Here is a 17,604-nt window from a genome sequence, read left to right as displayed (position 1 = left end):
GACTTCTCCGACGTCGTCCTCACGCCGGCCGCGGACATCGTCCTCTCCGCCACCGCCGTAGGTGTCCTCCGTTGCCAAGTTAGGGCACGGTGGATTGAACTGCTCGGTCTCCCATTCAATCCCATCTAGCAGTTCTTTGTGTGGTAAATACAACTCTATTTTTACCATCTTTTTGATCCTCAAAGATTCATCCTATTTACCAAAATTGGTTTCTGCCTATACAATGTTAGATCTATTATGTCTACATCTCACACTGCCTAGTATATTCACTTAAGCTTCATATCTAGTTAGATTCCTCACTTGTACTTATTCACGGATTCGTACAAATATAGAACCAACTCTCAACATATAAGTGAATGTCTTCGCATCATGAGGTCAATGTCTTCAAACTGATTTATCTTCAAAATCTTCTGAGAATGCATATGACCTCTTCCCCTTCCCTCGCATCTCTAATGCTGTCACAGGTACATGTCCGTGGGAGAATCCCTTGGTTCTCATAGTCTGCATTCGTTTGCAGAATTCTTACAGCATCACATTAACTCTCCCGAAGCTAGTTCCTGTTTGTCCAGCAAGCGAAAGCCTTTGAAGCCTTTGAACGTATTGAAGCCATTCAGTTTGAAGTTCATGGCTGCAAAGAAATCAGTAAGGAAGGGCGGCAGACAGCATCGTGGGGGAACATCAAGAGATTTGCTTGATGACCTCGCAGAGCTTTACAAGACAGATCCGGAAGAGAATTATAATCAGCGCAAGACACGAATCCAATGGATTCGACGATATTGGCTAAACTATGGTTCAAATACAAGTTTGTGACCCAGGAATACGCTGAGAAGAATGCTATCAAAAGTCCTTGGGGAGATATTCTCTATCGAGGCCTTCCACCCAAGAACAGAGCTGAAGCTATTGCAGAGGGTTTCTATCCCTATATGGTCCGTGGACCTCAGCCTAAAAATGCCGACCCATCATCATTGCTCTGGTGTCGTGACTATAATCTCTTCAAGCGCAACTTCCGGCATGCAAAGGCATCGGCCAAGGAAAACAAGAAGTCATTAGGATTAGACTTCAACCCTGGTCCCTCTGCTCCCCGTGCTGACGGCTCACGTGATGCAGAACCCAATGTCATCGGTCCTTTCTACAACCTTGATGGACTCATCACTCACATCTCGGTCCAAGGTGCCAAAGTGGATCATTCTGATGATGATGCTGACACTGATGAAGCCCCAGCTCCTACTCCAAAGCCACAGAAGCCAAAGAAGGCTAAGGCTTCCAGATCAGCTGCTTCTCCAAAAGCTTCACGTGCGAAGCCACTAGCCACTGCACCTCCTGAAGACAGTGTGCAGTCTGAAGATCTATCACGTATCTCCAAGAAGACGGAGAAGAAAAAGAAAATCGTCAAGAATACTGTAAGTGCATCTAGTGCCACCCCTTGTTGGTTTTGGAGTATTGACGACAAAGTTGGTTGAGGGACTAATGCGTTTGTTAGAATTGCAGGTTAACGCAGGTAGTGTCCCTCATTGATTTGGTTTACCTACCGGAGATGACCCCTAAAAATGTATGAAGACATTGACGACAATGGTGGTATGTGAAGATATTCATATTGAAGACTATGACTTGAGAAGACATGAGTGAAGACTATGGAGCACGAAGACTGTGTCGTTTGGTTGTTTCCTTTTTCTTCTTTGTTGAGTTATAGGAACCACCATACTGTTAAGTGGGGTCCAAGTGAACAAAGTCAGAATGACTGAAGTGATGCTCAAGCAAAATCCTATGTCTTCGAGCGAAGACAATGAGAGCAAATCTTATCCAGAGCTGGATGAGTCAGCTTTGCTTGTAGCCCAAGTAAAGTTGCCGTGTGTGTTTGAAATCTGACTGTTGGAACACGTGTCAGTTCCTTAGTGACCCAGGGTCACTTCAGACATATCAGGTCGGGTTGCGCTGTGGCTATAAATATCCCCCCCCCTACACCATAAATTGGTGGCTGCTCAGAGTTAGTTTACGGCTTTTGTCGTTTAAGAGCAACCCACCTCGAAGCCTTTGAGAGAGAGAAATCCTTGCGAGGACAAAGCCCAAACACACAGATCCAAAGAGTGTTAGGCATCACTGAAGTCTTTCTGTCTGTGTGACCTGAAGACTTATTACACTTGAGGACTGTGAATCCTCCAGCCGGTTAGGCGTCGCGTTCTGAGCATCCAAGAGTCATTATGGATCGCCGGTGAACGAAGTCTGTGAAGGTTCGGAAGTCTACCTTGAAGACATACCAGAGTGATTGGGCGAGGACTAGGTGCCCTTAGCTCAAGGGGAGTAAGGTGAAGACACGGTCTTCTGAGTTGCATCTCAGCCTCCCTAACCAGACGTATAGTTGTCACAGCAACTGGAACTAGTCCAACAAATCCTGTGTCTTTAACAAGTGACTGGTTCTATCCTCTCCCCCCTTTACTTAGTGTTTGTCTTCGTGAAGTCATTGCTTAATTGTCATACATGTTTGACTTCATTGCTTGACTACTATCGTTTGTTGGCTTCATACTATCTTCCATCCTGATCCTTACTACCTAGCTGCTATTAGTCTTTGTACTTTCACATTATCGCATACTTGACTATTGCTTGCTTAGTGTAGTTTATCTTCTGCTGCATATCAATTAGGCCATTTCTATTGTTTGTCTTCGAAACTTCCACGTTTAGAAGACTTTTGTAAAAATTGCCTATTCACCCCCCTCTAGTCGATAACTAGCACTTTCAATTGGTATCAGAGCAAGGTACTCCCTTGTTCTGTGTGATTAGGTTTAACCACCTGGAGTTTCAGCTATGTCGACTGCAGGATTGAGGAATGTATCTTGCCCCACCTTTGACGGTCATGAGTATCCTCGATGGAAGGTCATGATGAAGAAGCGACTCATGGCTATGGATAGCGAACTATGGACCGTCACTGAGATTGGTCTTACCGATCTATGCAAGATGGCGGATGCTGATGACATTCGCAAGTACACTCTACTGAACCTCACGGCGAAGGATGTCATCTGCTCCTGTCTGTCCCGAAATCAATTCAGGAACATCATGCACCTCAATCACGGGAAGCTAATCTGGGACCGGCTATCTGAGGTCTATGAAGGTCATCATACTCGTCATGATCCTTGGTTTGAGGATTACAAGGAGTCTCTTAAGGATATGACCTTTGCACCTGAATCGACATTATCTTCACCATGCCTTATGGCAAGGGGTACTGAGGTAACTAAATGCTACCTCTCTGAAACTAGTGATGATGAATCAGGTGATGAATTTGGCTCCAGCTATGTCAAACTTGCTTCCCTTGCCACTAAACAACCAAGAGTCTTGGAAAAGGTTCAAAACATGCTAAGTAAGAGCGATGATATGTTGGGTAAAGAAATGGATTAGTCAAAAGCATTGGTTGAGAGTCTTCAGAGACTTCATTCCAAGTTTGACGTCCTTCAAGATCAACATAATGCTCTCCTGTCTGATCACGAGAAGCTTTCTTCTGAATGTCTTCAAAGAAAGCGTGACCTTGAAAAGATAAGAGTGGATTATGAAGATCTTCAGAAGGAGCGCGATTCATTACTTGCTCAACAAATCAGTGTTACACCGGATGGATTTGAACCACCATGTCTAAAATGCATTGAGCGTGATAACGCTACCTCTATTGCTGAATGTTCCACTGCTACTACTATTGCATTGTCTTCAACTACAAATGTGGTAACTAGCCCCTCTGCGGAGGATACCACTACTATTGCTGATGAAAATGCTAGGTTGAAGACATTGCTTGAAATAGGGATGTATAAAAGTCTGAAAGGACATCAGACACTTTGCGATGTCCTCAAAAAGCAGATTCTAAACTGAAACCCTAGGAAAGAGGGTGTTGGGTTCGAGAGGAAAATGAATGTTGATGGTTCCTACTGGAAGCCTGAGCAGTATCCCAAAACCACATGGGTTGCTGCAAAGGAACCTTCAGTAGATCCATCCACCTTATCTGGCTTCACTTGCGCTAACCCTATCATCATTGATGAATCCTTTGATGCAAACTATAAACTGTTCAAAAATCAGAATGGTCAAGTGTCTGCCAGGTATATTAGTACTAACTGCAAGAATGGACCACCTATGAAGAAGATCTGGGTACCCAAGCAGTGTATTGAGAATCTTCGTGTGAATGTCATCATGACACCACCAAGGAAGAAAACAAACCCCAGACCTATGGCTTCATATGGCCCAAAGGCTTCATACAGATACAGGACTCATCTGAGTCACCCTAACGCCAATGTTTTGCAGGGAAATCGCACTCAAACTGATGAATATGAGCGTGTGTCTTCAAACCCCTATGTTCATAGAACTAAGAACTTTTTTGCTTATTCATATGAGTATCATTCATCTCCTGCAAGACTATTTGCTAGGGCTTCAAAGCCGAAGTTCTCAGATGCTGCACTTAGACTCATTGCTTCTAAACCACCCCTGAAGATGTGGATGGTGAAGAAGAATTAACTTTCTTTTGCAGGGAATGGTCTCCAGCCAGCAATCAAAGGCGTCCGATACTATTGTTGGGGACCTAAAACACATTATAGGATGCATGATAAAATGATCTTGCTATGTATTTCACATCTGAATCACTTATCAGTCATACCATGTGTCCTAACCTTGACCTATGCTGTGATAATCCTTATAAGCATCAAATACTTATGCTTCACAACACTCTTTGTGAAGCCTATCCTCCTAACTGCACTGTAGGGTACGGCACCAAAAGCTTCAGAATGGATTATTGACAAAGGATGCACTAATCATATGACTAGTGATCGAAGACTTCTCATGGACTCAACCTTACGTCCATCAGACAAGAGTCACATCACGTTTGCTGACACTGGTAAAAGCAAGGTATTGGGTCTAGGTAGAGTTGCAATCTCAAAGGATCAACACATGGATAAAGTGATGCTTGTTGAATCCCTTAGTTTCAACTTAATGTCTATCTTGATGCTTTGTGACTTAAACATGATTGTGCTATTCGGAAAATATCGTTGCCTTGTACTAATGGAATCTGACAAGTCTCTAGTCTTTGAAGGGTATCGAAAAGATGATCTATACATGGTAGATTTCTCAGCAGGTCCACAGCTTGCCGTATGTCTTCTTGCAAAAGCTTCAGAATGCTGGCTCTGGCATCGGAGGCTGGGGCATGCTGGCATGAGGAACTTACACACACTCGTCAAGAAGAAGCATGTCATAGGCATCGAGGGTGTCAAGTTCAATAAGGATCATTTGTGTGGTGCCTGCGAAGCTGGAAAGATGACAAGGGCAAAGCACCCCTCGAAGACAATCATGACTACATCTCAACCCTTCGAGCTGTTATACATGGACTTATTTGGCCCTACTCACTATTCTACCCTCACAACAACTGCTTGTCTCTATGTCTTCGTCATTGTTGATGACTACTCAAGATACACATGGGTGCACATAATTCTCTACAAGACTGAAGTGCAAGATGTCTTCAGACGCTTCGCCAATCGAGCAATGAACAACTATGGTGTCAAGATCAAGCATATCAGAAGTGACAACGGCACTGAGTTCAAGAACGCAGGGCTTGATCTTTATCTGGATACAATGGGAATCACTCATGAGTTTTCTGCTCCATACACTCCTCAGCAAAATGGCATCGTAGAGCGCAAGAACAGAACCCTCATTGAGATGGCTCGAACAATGCTCGACGAATACAAGACACCAAGAAAGTTCTGGCCAGAAGCTATTGATACAACATGTCACATCATCAACCATGTTTACATCCATAAGCTTCTGAACAAAACATCCTATGAGCTCCTTACTGGCAAGAAGCCAAATGTCAGCTACTTCAGAGTATTTGGAGCTAGGTGCTGGATCAAGGATCCCCATCACAAGTCAAAATTTGCACCTATAGCTCATGAAGGCTTCATGCTTGGCTACGGAAAGGACTCTCACTCTTACAGAGTCTTCAACCTCTATCTCTACAAAATTGTTGAAACTGTGGACGTGAGATTTGATGAAACCAATGGTTCACAAAGAGAGCTCCTGCCAAGTACACTAGATGAAGCTCCGCCCAGCGAATCGATCAAGTTGATGGGAACTGGTGATATCATTCCTTCTGAAGCATAGCCTGAAGAGGAACTTATCATTTCTGCACCTAACCAATCAGAAGACAATGCACAGACAGAAGACAATCATCCAAATGATGACAATGATCAGCAAGAGCAAAGTCTTCGTCCTGTTCATCCTCGAGTTGCAAATGAAGTACAAATTGAGAAGATAATTGATAGCATCAATGCACCTGGTCCACTTACTCGCTCAAGAGCAACACAGTTAGCAAATTTCTGTGGGCACTTTTCTTTTGTGTCAATATCAGAACCCAAGAAAGTTGCTGAAGCCTTTATGGAACCTGAATGGATACAAGCAATGCAAGAGGAACTTCAACAGTTCAAGCTGAACAATGTTTGGGAACTTGTCAAGCGTCCTGACCCTCACAAGCATAACATTATTGGGACAAAATGGATATATCGAAACAAGCAAGATGAGCATGGTCAAGTAGTCAGAAACAAAGCACGTCTTGTGGCTCAAGGATATACTCAAGTTGAAGGAATTGACTTCGATGAAACATTTGCTCCTGTGGCTAGGCTAGAAGCTATTCGTATACTGCTAGCCTACGCTAATCACCACAACATTCTGCTACATCAAATGGATGTGAAGAGTGCATTTCTCAACGGCAAGATTGAAGAAGAAGTGTACGTAGCTCAACCACCTGGCTTTGAAGATCCAAAACATCCTGATATGGTGTACAAGCTAAACAAAGCACTGTATTGCCTCAAACAAGCTCCTCACGCTTGGTATGATATGATCAAAGACTTCCTGAAGAGCAAAGGCTTCAAACCTGGATCCCTTGACCCCACACTCTTCACGAAGACATATGATGGTGAACTGTTCGTGTGCCAAATATATGTGGATGACACTATCTTCGGATGCACCAACCAGAAGTATAGTGATGAATTTGGATACATGATGCAAGAGCAATATCAGATGTCCATGAGGGTTGAGCTGAAATTCTTCCTTGGTCTTCAAATTCGTCAGCAAAGGAATGGCATCTTCATATCTCAAGAAAAATACCTCAAAGATTGTCTAAAGAAGTTTGGAATGCAAGATTGCAAAGGCTATACGACGCCAATGCCAGCCAAACACCATCTTGGTCCCGACGACAATGGTAAAGAGTTCGATCAAAAGGTATACCGCTCCATGATTGGTTCTTTACTTTATCTTATGCATCTAGGCCAGATATTATGCTTAGTGTTTGCATGTGTGCTCGATTCCAAGCGGCACCAAAGGAATCACATCACTTAGCTGTGAAGCTAATTCTTCGATATTTGGCTTACACCCCAACACTCGGATTACGGTATCCAAAGGGCTCAAAATTTGATTTGGTTGGTTTTTCGGATGCTGATTATGCTGGTGACAAGGTGGATCGCAAGTCTACATCAGGCACATGTCACTTTCTGGGACGATCACTTGTCTGTTGGTCTTCAAAGAAGCAGAACTGTGCGTCACTCTCAACTGCTGAATCTGAATACATTGCTGCTGGATCTTGCTGCGCTCAGCTTCTATGGATGAAGCAAACTCTCAAGGACTATGGCATCAATCTGAAACAAGTACCTCTCTTCTGCGACAACGAAAGCGCCATCAAGATTGCCGACAATCCAGTCCAACACTCGAAGACAAAGCACATTGAAATTCGTCATCACTTTCTCAGAGATCATGTCATGAAGAAAGATATTGACATCATTCACGTCAACACTGAAGAGCAACTGGCAAATATCTTCACAAAGCCCTTGGATGAGAAAAGGTTTTGCAAGTTACGGTGTGAGCTAAATATCTTGGAATCCTCAAATGTCCTGTGATCGGGCACACATCCTAACACTTATGCATGTTGATGACTTAGATGTGCAACACACGAAGTAAATTATATCTTCAATTAATCAAGACTTACATTCTGAGTGTGAATACATTAATGTGGAATTTGACCTTGGAGCTCCACGATAATTGTGCGTCGTGTCTGGGTCTAATACTTCCTATACGGTGGGTAAAGCCACCACCAAATTTCTTGGTTTGAAGTGTTTCACTCATGGCGTTATTTTTGCAATGTCTTCGCATTTTGTTTGTCTTCAACTTCAACTTATCTTAATGATTCTCTTCACTATGATGATTTGATTGCTTTCTGATATATATATATATATATATATATATATATATATATATATATATATATATATATACTAGTGTTCTGTCCTCTACAGCATTCACTTATAGCTATGTCTCCCTATTTGAATCTTTTGAACTACGTGAATGTGATCGGACCCTAATCACTCTGTGCTTTCTATCTCAAACTCTATCTGTCCAAATCATATGCATTCTATTGAAACTGTCGAATGTCTTCTCTGCGTCCTAGTCAGCAGAAGACACACAGACAAACATTAAGTCTGTTTAAATGATTTATCTTTATTGGCTAAAATCCGGATTAGCCGAAACAACCATCCGACATGCCTGGCGGGCGAGGGAACATGGGACAACTCTGAGTATGTTGCATGCTTGCCACGTGCCCCTCAGATGTGAACCGCCAGGGGCACCTGCGTAATTGCGCTGTGCCGCACACTTCCTTATAAATACATGCCCCTTGCTGTAAAGAAAACCTTCTTCCACCTCTCCGCCTCGTCAAAACCCTAGCGCCACCGCTAGCTATCGACGACGCCGGTGACGAAGCGCTTAGCTACTGCAACTTCTCCGACGCCGTCCTCACGCCGGCCGCGGACATCGTCCTCTCTGCCGCTGCCGTAGGTGTCCTCCGTCGCCAAGTTAGGGCACGGTGGATTGAACTGCTCGGTCTCCTATTCATCCCATCTAGCAGTTCTTCGTGTGGTAAATATAACTCTATTTTTACCATCTTTTTTATCCTCAAAGATTCATCCTCTTTACCAAAAGTGGTTTCTACTTATACAATGTTAGATCTAGTCAGTCTGCACCTTATACTGCCTAGTATATTCACTTAAGCTTCATATCTAGTTAGATTCCTCACTTGTACTTATTCACGGATTCGTACAAATCTGGAACCAACTCTCAACATATAAGTGAATGTCTTCGCATCATGAGGTCAATGTCTTCAAACTGATTTATCTTCAAAATCTTTTGAGAATGCATATGACCTCTTCCCCTTCCCTCGCATCTCTAATGTTGTCACAGGTACATGTCCGTGGGAGAATCCCTTGGTTCTCATAGTCTGCATTCGTTTGCGGAATTCTTACTGCATCACATTGATTCTCCTGAAGCCAGTTCTTGTTTGTCCAGCAAGCGAAAGCCCTTGAAGCCTCTGAACGTATTGAAACCATTCAGTTTGAAGTTCATGGCTACAGAGAAGTCAGTAAGGAAGGGTGGCAGACAGCGTCGAGGGGGAACATCAAAAGATTTGCCTGATGACCTCGCAGAACTTTATAAGACAGATCCTAAAGAGAATTATCATCAGTGCAAGACACGGATCCAATGGATTCGACGATATTGGGATGAACAATGGTTCAAATACAAGTTCGTGACCCGGTAATATGCTGAGAAGAATGCTATCAAAAGTCCTTGGGGTGATATCTCTATCGAGGCCTTCAACCCAAGAACAGAGCTGAAGCTATTGCACAGGGTTTCTATCCCTATATGGTCCGTGGACCTCAGCCTGAAAATGCCAACTCAACATCATTGCTCTGGTGTCGTGACGACAATCTCTTCAAGCGTAACTTTCAGCACGCAAAGGCATCGGTCAAAGAAAACAAGAAGTCATTGGGATTAGACTTCAATCCTGGTCCCTCTGCTCCCCGTGCAGAACCCAATGTCATCGGCCCCTTCTCCAACCTTGATGGCCTCATCACCTACATCTTGGTCCAAGGTGCCAAAGTGGATCATTCTGATAATGATGCTGACACTGATGAAGCCCCAGCTCCTCCTCAAAATCCGCAGAAGCTAAAGAAGCTTAAGGCTTCAGGATCAGCTGCTCCTCCAAAAGCTTCACGTGTGAAGCCACTGGCCACTGCACCTCCTGAAGACAGTGTGCAGTCTGAGGATCTATCACGTATCTCCAAGAAGACGGAGAAGAAAAAGAAAATCGTCAAGCACACTGATAAAATCTTGACTCCTGCTGCCATTCTGCGAGAAGAGCACGTTGATCTGTCCAGCGATGAAGATCTTGCGGATGATGCCCTTGAGCAACTGATCAAGAGCAAGGAAGAAGCAGAGATCTTCAATAAATTGCCTCTCTTTGATGTGGCAATCATCCATAACTTCATTGATGAGTGGTTTGACACCCCAAATCTCAGCTTTGATGATCTGCAACTTCCCATTGGCCTCAGCGTCTCCTTCAATGGCGCCATTGCTTCTGAGCTGGCTGTTGCTTAGTGCATCGTTGAACTGAAGCACAAAATCGACTATGAGAAGGCTCAGTTCAAGAAGCATGTGGCCAAGCTCAGCATGCAAGATGTCAAAAACTTCAAGATCATGCTGCGCGAGCTCAAAGAAGCCTTTCATAAGAAGCGTGAAGAAGCTCAAGGCTCTCGTGAGCGTATGAAGAGTCTGGCTGACAAGTGTGTGCTAGCCTACAATGAGGCTGAGAAGCGCAAGTCTCTTGGTCGTCCTGGCATTGACCCAAGAATGGCTGCAAAGAAGAAGAAGTTATCAACTGCCCAATCTACACCTTCAAGGCAGGAAGAACCTCGCATAGTCTTCCCAAGCAGCATGACTGGCTCGAAGCCAAAGGTCATGTCAACCGCTTCAGAACTGAAGAAGACGAGGGCTGCAGAGGCTGAAGCCAGAAAAAGGAAAACTACAGAAGCCTCTGATGCTGCTCCCTCCAAGAAGAAGCGCAAAACCAAGAAGAATCGGGCTGCTCCCACAGAGCCCTTGGTTGTTGAACCCATCTCAATGGTGCGCCCTACATCTGAACACCACGAACAATAGATGATAGTTCATGAGTCTGCTTCCACAGAGGCTTATGAAGCTGAAGACATTCCAGCAGTTGAACCCACCGCTGCTGAAGACATTGGTCACCATGACAATGTTGAAGATGATGACGTTCTTCCTCAGATCGAAGACAACTTGGTATCATTGCCTGTTCTCACGAACAGCAAACTCATCAGCATTGGTCGTCCTCTGACGCCAATTGCTCAGGATGTATCATGGGCTGATCACCCACAACAACAAGACTCCCCAAGTACTCCCCAACCACAACCACAAGTTACACCGCCTGTTCAAGAAGAACAAGAAGACCTTGAGTCCCAGCCAACTCCATCTCCAAAGGCGTCGCCAGCTTTTCGCAGGCTTCGCAAAGGACAAAGGCCTCAGGTCCCTCTTTCGAGCATTCCAAAAGGAGAAGTGCACCACTCATCTGTTGCACGTCAAGTGTTTCCAGAAGCCACTCCGAATGTGAATGTCTCCATGTTTGAAGCCCAAGCTGCTGAAGACAATCCGGCTGCATCAGCCGATGACAATCAAGAAGACGTACGTGTCCCCACTCTCCCCAATACTGAAGAAGTTGTTCCTGATGTGAACGTGCCAATGCCTGGCCCTCCAGCTCATCAAGTGGAGGTTGAAAATCTTGAGGCTGCCACCACAAACACCAATGAAGCCAATGACGTTGTCATGGCTGAAGCTAATGTGGAGCTTGCTCCTGAAGTGTCTGTTGTGCAACCTGAAACCTCAGTTGATGCCACTGCTCCTGTTCCGCCACCAAGGCCCTATACTATTGAGCAAGCATACAATCATGGTCATCTAACCACTGTCTGATGGCCCATTCTGGTCCCTCCGCCTATTGCTTCTGGTCCTCAGTTTGATTATCATGTTGAGCATAGGCCTCAGGTCCAGAAACCTAAGCCAAGACTACCAAGGTTCCCAGGTGCTGCAAACTCAACAGGGTCCTTCAATGCAAATGGCTTCAAAAGCCACAACACCTTTATTGACAGCGCAAAGAACCCCTACACAAGGCCAAGAATATCATTTGATCGTTTCTGGAGTTATCAGCAACGAAGCTATTACTCCTGCGTTATGTATGATCAAGGGCGCATTTTCCCTCATATGCGCCTCGACACCGAAGCCATTGCTGGACTGCCATGCTTAGAAGAAGCACTTGACTGCTTTCGTGATGCAGGTCTGCTCAGCTTTGTGGCAGACAAAGAACATTGGAATGAGGAACTTTTGCTTCAATTCTATGCTACACTCCACATTCGCGGCTACAACAGGGATATAAAGACATGGGTTCTCGAGTGGATGACAGGAAATGTTCATCATGAAGCCAAAGCTCTTGATGTAATTGAGCATATTGGCCTACCCACTCCCGGAGAACTGTACGAACTTGATTGTCAACTCCACCGCAATGCACTGGAGAGCATCTTCCATAAGATAGAGCCCAACATGAGCCAGATGTTGAGCATGATGAAGCCTCTGCCACCTGACGCTGAATATCCAAAGGAGTTCTTTGTTGATGACCTTGAGTATCTGCCTCGCACAATATATCACATCATCAGGCGGACTCTATGGCCTATCAAAGGACATTCATCAGCTGCCAAACTTGAAGGAGCCATGAAGACATTGGTCTTCTACATTTTCAATGGCCTCAGCTTCAACACACAAGAATTCTTCATCCGGCAACTTGCTGCGTCTGGATCTGACCTTTTTGGCCTGAAATTTTATGCTCCATGGGTCATGCGCCTCATCAAGTTACACTCCTCTGTCAACTATCGGCCCTCTGCTCGCAATCATCTAATCTTTCTACCAGAGGTTGATATGTCAGTTGAAGCCATATACCCTGAGCCTGCCAAGAAGCCTCTTTGTCTTCAAAATGTTGAACACCAGAGCTTCACTCAGCCCATGGAAGGAGTCCAAGCAATAACTCGTATCTATCCAATGGCTGGGAATACTCGTCTGCCTCGTCATGCGCAAACTGAAGCTACTGAGAGTACTATTGCCCAAAGACCCAAGAAGCACTCTCGCGTTCTAAATGACCGAGAACTACTTGTGGCACTGCATCAGAAACAAGATAAGCATCACTTTTGGCTCAAGCGACAGATGCAAAGCCTCTTGGTGGATGTCAATCGCATTCGAAATCTTGCCACCAAGAATGCCTTTGTCACTCACGAGACCTGTCGGCGATCATGGAAGAGTTTGACGCTGCTTAGTGCTGAAGAAGATCTTCAAGACGATGGCTTCACTGAAAGATTCATGTTTGACTCCACTCCTCGATGGAATGTTATCCTACGTCGAACCCCATCTCTTGAAGACTCTGACTATTCTTCCTCCGCGGCAACTGTGAATGCCAGAGTGATCGATGATGAAGACGATGCTACTTCACTGCCTCCTACTTCTGCACGCATCAACACTGCACCAAGTACGTCTGCACCGCCAAACAACAACGACAACCCTGATGCTTCTCCTACTCATGAGTACGAGTAGATGCTCTATGTCTTCAAACCTTTTTGGTCATTACTACCAAAAGGGGGAGAAGCGTATGAGTTGATAGTCTTCAAGAGGGTTCATATGGGCGGTTGCTTTATATTTTGCCTCGTGTTTACAACTCTCGCTTTTGATACATTTGGTTCTTTGAGTTGTAACACTTAAACTCGATGGTCGTCTGCTACTTATTTGCTTTTCTGTGATGCGATGATAAATTCCGCTTGTGCGATGATAACTTCCGCACTTAGACCATTCTGCAGACGTCCATTTTTCATTATGCATGTCATTCCTTTTGTTACATCATTTCATGCATGATGAATTATCTTCATAAGGTTAAGAGGATCTCCACAAGTACAACCTGCCATGTGCATTTGCATTCCAAAAGCAAATTACTTATATGCACATCTTCAGGGGGAGCCTTTGCCACTTATGAAGACAATACCCTATTCTTTACAATTTCACATACTTTATTCCCGTTGAAAACTTCAACCAATTTGTCATCAATCACGAAAAAGGGGGAGATTGTCAGTGCATCTAGTGCCACCCCTTGTTGGTTTTGGAGTATTGACGACAAAGTTGGTTGAGGGACTAATGCGTTTGTGAGAATTGCAGGATAACGCAGGTAGTGTCCTCATTGATTCGGTTTACCTACCGGAGATGACCCCTAAAAATGTATGAAACATTGACGACAATGGTGGTATGTGAAGATATTCATATTGAAGACTATGACATGAGAAGACATTGAGTGAAGACTATGGAGCGCGAAGACTGTGTCGTTTCGTTGTTTCCTTTTCTTCTTTGTTGAGTCATAGGAACCACCGTACTGTTAAGTGGGGTCCAAGTGAACAAAGTCAGAATGACTGAAGTGATGCTCAACCCAAATCCTATGTCTTCGAGCAAAGACAATGAGAGCGAATCTTATCCAGAGCTGGATGAGTCCGCTTTTCTTGTAGCCCAAGTAAAGTTGCCGTGTGTGTTTGAAATCTGACCGTTGGAACATGTGTCAGTTCCTTAGTGACCCAGGGTCATTTTGGACATATCAGGTCAGGTTGCCTAGTGGCTATAAATAGCCCACCCCCTACACCATAAATTGGTGGCTGCTCAGAGTTAGTACACGGCTTTTGTCGTTTGAGAGCAACCCACCTCGAAGCCTTTGAGAGAGAGAAATCCTTGCGAGGACAAAGCCCAAACACCCAGAGCCAAAGAGTGTTAGGCATCACTGAAGTCTTTCTGTCTGTGTGACCTGAAGACTTATTACACTTGAGGACTGTGAATCCTCCAGCTGGTTAGGCGTCGCGTTCTGAGCATCCAAGAGTCATTGTGGATCACCGGTGAACGAAGTCTGTGAAGGTTCGGAAGTCTACCTTGAAGACTTACCAGAGTGATTGGGCGAGGACTAGGTGTCCTTAGCTCAAGGGGAATAAGCTGAAGACACGGTCTTCTGAGTTGAATCTCAGCCTCCCTAACCAGACGTATAGTTGTCACAGCAACTGGAACTGGTCCAACATATCCTGTGTCTTCAACAAGTGACTGGTTCTATCCTCTCTCCCCTTTACTTAGTGTTTGTCTTCGTGAAGTCATTGCTTAATTGTCATACCTGTTTGACTTCATTGCTTGACTACTCTTGTTTGTTGGCTTCATACTATCTTCCATCCTGATCCTTACTACCTAGCTGCTATTAGTCTTTGTACTTTCACATTATCGCATACTTGACTATGGCTTGCTTAGTGTAGTTTATCTTCCACTGCATATCAATTAGGCCATTTCTATTGTTTGTCTTCGAAACTTCCACGTTTAGAAGACTTTCGTAAAAATCGCCTATTCACCCCCCCTCCCCCGCTCTAGTCAATAACTAGCACTTTCAAATACTGATCACACATTGACTCCTGCTGCCATTTTGCGAGAAGAGCACATTAATCTGTCCAGCGATGAAGATCTTGCAGATGATGCTCTTGAGCAACTGATCAAGAGCAAGGAAGAAGAAGAGATCTTCAATGATTTGCCTCTCTTTGATGTGGCAATCATCCATAACTTCATTGATGAGTGGTTTGACACCCCAAATCTCAGCTTTGATGATCTGCAACTTCCCATTGGCCTCAGTGTCTCCTTCAATGGCGCCATTGCTTCTGAGCTAGCTCTTGCTCAACGCATCATTGAACTGAAGCACAAGAACGACTATGAGAAAGCTCAGTTCAAGAAGCATGTGGCCAAGCTCAGCGTGCAAGATGTCAAAAACTTCAAGATCATGTTGCACGAGCTCAAAGAAACCTTTCTCAAGAAGCGCGAAGAAGCTAAAGGCTCTCGTGAGCGTATGAAGAGTCTGGCTGACAAGTGTGTGCAAGCCTACAATGAGGCTGAGAAGCGCAAGGCTCTTGGTCGTCCTGGCATTGACCCCTGAATGGATGCATCGAAGAAGAAGCCATCAACTGACCAATCTGCACCTTCAAGGGAGGAAGAACCTCGCATAGTCTTCCCAAGCAGCATGAATGGCTCGAAGCCAAAGGTCAGGTCAACTGCTTCAGAACTGAAGAAGACACGGACTGCCGAGGCTGAAGCCAGAAAAAGGAAAAATCCTGAAGCCTCTGATGTTGCTCCCTCTGAGAAGAAGCGCAAAACCAAGAAGAATCGGGCTACTCCCACAGAGCCCTTAGTTGTTGAACCTATCTCAATGGTTCGCCCTGCATCTGAACACCAAGAACAACAGATGATAGTTCATGAGCCTGCTTCCACAAAGGCTCATGAAGCTGAAGGCATTCCAGCAGCTAATCCCACCGCTGCTGAAGACATTGGTCACAATGAAAATGTTGAATATGATGAAGTTCTTCCTTAGATCAAACACAACGTGGTATCATCACCTGTTCTCACGAACAGCAAACTCGTCAGCATTGGTCGTCCTCTGACGCCAATTGCTCAGGATGCATCATGGGCTGATCACCCACAACAACAAGACTCCCCGAGTACTCCCCAACAACAACAAGTCACACCACCTATACAAGAAGAAGAGGATGAGCCCAGCCAACTCCATATCCAAAGGCGTCGCTAGCATTACGCAGGCTTCACAAAGGACCAAGGCCTCAAGTCCCTCTTTCGAGCATTCTAGAAGGAGAAGTGCACCACCAATCTGTTGCATGTCAAGTGTTTCCAGAAGCCACTCCGACTGTGAATGTCTCTGTGTCTGACGCCAAAGCTGCTGAAGACAATCCGGCTGCATCAGCCGATGACAAACAAGAAGACGAACGTGTCCCTACTCCCCTCATTACTGAAGAAGGTGTTCCCGAAGTGAACGTGCCAGTGCCCGACCCTCCAGCTCATCAAGTGGAGGTTGAAAATCTTGAGGCTGCCACCACCAACATAAATGAAGCCAATAACGTAGTCATGGCTGAAGCAAATGTGGAGCCTGCATTAACCAATATGCCAGAAGCCAATGCTGAAACTACTCCTGAAGCTTCTGTTGTGCAGCCTGAAGCCTCTGTTGTTGCCACTGCTCCTGTTCCGCCACCAAGGCCCCATACAATTGAGCAAGCATACAACTATGGTCATCTAATCACTGTCAAATGGACCGTTCTGGTCCCTCCGCCTAATGCCTCTGGTCCTCAGTTTGATTATCATGTTGAGCATAGGCCACTGATCCAGAAACCAAAGCCAAGACTGCCAAGGTTCCCAGGTACTACCACCTCTACAGGGTCCTTCAATGCAAATGGCTTCAAAAGCCACAACACCTTCTTTGACAGAGCAAAGAACCCCTACTCAAGGCCAAGAATATCATCTGATCGTTTCTGGAGCTATCAGCAGCGAAGCTATTACTCCTGCGTTCTGTATGATCAAGGGCGTATTTTCCCTCATATGTGCCTCGACACTGAAGCCATTGCTGGACTGCCATGCTTAGAAGAAGCACTTGACTGCTTTCATGATGCTGGTCTGCTCAGCTTTGTGACAGACAAAGAACATTGGAATGAGGAACTTTTGCTTCAATTCTATGCTACCCTCACATTCGCGGCTACTACAGGGATACAAAGACATGGGTTCTCGAGTGGATGACAGGAAATGTTCATCATGAAGCCAAAGCTCTTGACGTCATTGAGCTTATAGGCCTATCCACTCCCGGAGAGCTGTTCGAACCTGATTGTC

This window comes from Triticum dicoccoides, chromosome 2B, assembly GCF_002162155.2.
Source record: "Triticum dicoccoides isolate Atlit2015 ecotype Zavitan chromosome 2B, WEW_v2.0, whole genome shotgun sequence".
Taxonomy (NCBI): Eukaryota; Viridiplantae; Streptophyta; class Magnoliopsida; order Poales; family Poaceae; genus Triticum; species Triticum dicoccoides.
This window is presented reverse-complemented; position numbering follows the sequence as displayed.